Source organism: Penaeus monodon, chromosome 43 (assembly GCF_015228065.2).
Source record: "Penaeus monodon isolate SGIC_2016 chromosome 43, NSTDA_Pmon_1, whole genome shotgun sequence".
In the NCBI taxonomy this organism is placed as follows: Eukaryota; Metazoa; Arthropoda; class Malacostraca; order Decapoda; family Penaeidae; genus Penaeus; species Penaeus monodon.
This window is the reverse complement of record NC_051428.1, coordinates 17,284,842-17,287,341: the sequence shown is the minus strand read 5'-3', so window position 1 is coordinate 17,287,341 and position 2,500 is coordinate 17,284,842. Positions and strand designations below refer to the sequence as shown.

Here is a 2,500-nt window from a genome sequence, read left to right as displayed (position 1 = left end):
TACCAGACAAGGATTACACAGCATCATGGTAAAGTATTGTGACAAAAAGGGTAGATATGAGTTAATGATTTGGATAAGTGGACAGAAGGGGATGAAGAAGAGAAGGAAAATGAAAGAGGGAAAAGCAAAATTAGTTGAGTTGAGGGCTGAGGTCCAAGGTAAGGGTAATCCCCCACAATAGGCCTAAGTCTACACTTGCTAAGCCCCCCATGGCAAGGATGAGCAAGAGATTGAGAGGGATTCTGCCCATACAAGGTGTTCTCCTTCAGCTTCAGCTATGATTTTTATGTGTTCTTGTCTTTTTTTTCAGCAGTGGGTCTCATTCTCCATTCATTGTATGCACTATTTCTCTTTATTATTTCACTACATTTTTTATTCCACTAGGATTTTATTTATTTGGTTTGTAATTAATTTTCTTAGTCAAAATTGAAGTGTTCATTCCCACTGCTACTTATTAAGTGCACTAGTAATGTCAGTGAATCCATGTCACTTATGTTTGCTGTATATAGTTCTGATTGATAATCTGACCACATTTTCTTTGGCAACTGCTATTTTCCTTGTAGGGTCTTTGGAGAAATTTGGTAATTATTGTCTTTAACAGTTGTTGTAAATCAGACACTACCTAGTTGGGGACCTTCTGAAATTTTAAGCGACTTAGAGAGGGGTCTAGTTAGATGTAGGGTGGATTCTTTGTTTGTTTTGGAATTGATTCTTGTTAATTGCCCTGTTGGTGTTGATAATAGAATATTGTTTCAGCTTATCAATTCAAATATTTTTTTTTTGTTATACTGATTTTGATCTGAATTCCAGTTAGGATGATGTCCATTAAAATTGTCTGTGATGAATTTTGCTATATTTTTTATAGAATATATATATATATATATATATATATATATATATATATATATATATATATATTTTATATATATATATATATATATATATATATATATATATATTTTATATATATATATATATATATATATATATATATATATATATATATATTTTATATATATATATATATATATATATATATATATATATATATATATATATATGCTGTTACATGGATTATACATAAGGAGGATGTTAAACTATTCTTCACTAAATTATTTTATTCCAGGGCATTCAGTATCATATTTTGTATCTATCACTCAAATGTAAATATCTAACTTGAAGGCTATATCATTTCTTGCTCTTTTTACAAGCCCCTTGGCAATTGCATTGTCTCTGTTTTCTTTTTATTTCATATATACATAAATCAAAATCATCTTTTATTTTCTCAGCTAGGTTTTGCAACATACAATCATTCCTGGCTATTCTTTACAAATCAAATAGTTTAAGAAAGTTCTTTTATTTTTGATTGAGTGGGTTTTCCAGAATACAATTTTATTCATTTTTCAAATTCATTATTTATCAAAACTGTGGTAATATCTTTGATTACTTCTGTGAACATTTATATATAAGCTGTTTTATTATTATTATTGTTTTTTTATTGCCTTCACTATATTTTTTGCTGTGACCATCTACATTAAATTTTCTTCATTTATTGTATTATTTACCTTTTATCTTTATTTACAGGAAAATTGGTATTAGTAATGGGTATAGGTAATAGGTGTGGGTAATTGGTTTTGCAGCCATCGGTACAAGAAATAATCTGCAGACACTAACTTAAAGCCAAAATAAAGGAAAAAGACTGTGGAAATTGTCCCTCACGGCCTAAGTCCACTTGGTGCTAATGACTTTCATCTCTATATTGCTGGGTATACCGAGGTGAAGACAAAGTTTCCTAGGGGGGTGTTGGGCTGTGTCCCACCATCAACTCTCCTCTCAGGAAGTTGCCTTGTCAGGGTAATTTAGATTGTTGAATAGATTATATGATGTGGAGTTGGGGACTTAGCCTCTGACGAGTTTTTTTTTATTTCTTGTGATTTACTGAATATTTTGCAAGCATTACTGTTTGATATATGATCACCTTCACAAAAGAAACAGTATGGAGATTTATTAAATTCTTTAATTTTATGATGAAAACATCTGCATCTTTTACATCTTTCTTACTTTTTGCTGGTTAAGATCCAATGACCACATCTGAGGCAGCAGAAACAATTTGGTATTGGGAAGATATACTGGTTTACTTAGTAGGAAATACCACATGGAGATGAATACAAGGTCATTGAGTAATGGCCTGAGAGTGAAGCCCCTAGGTTAGGATGGAATTTGGTTAATGCAGCACTATTTGTCCCCAAGGTTGTTGGGTGGAGTAACAGGGACCTAGTCTCTTAGGGATGCAGTCACATCATAACCAATAACCACTACTTTCACTTCTTGAACCAGTCATTTGCAATGGAAAGTAACAACAGACTCACACATACTATACCATGATAACTGAAACAAAAAAATAATAACTGCAAGGTTATCAATCTAAAAAATTGTAATTTCATACATTTCTACTTGGGATCTTACTTATCCATTGTCTTCAATTCCAAACCTGATACCC

The 2,500-nt window shown here is 31.4% G+C and overlaps 1 long non-coding RNA gene across 1 annotated transcript in view; it reads right to left on the bottom strand.

Moving 5' to 3' along the window:
• The window catches only part of LOC119568419, a 4,167-nt gene that overhangs the window by 690 nt on the left and 977 nt on the right, over positions 1–2,500 (bottom strand). The window contains exon 2 of the long non-coding RNA XR_005228086.1: positions 1,720–1,845. This is a non-coding gene — a long non-coding RNA (uncharacterized LOC119568419). The remainder of the gene's footprint in view (positions 1–1,719; positions 1,846–2,500) is intronic.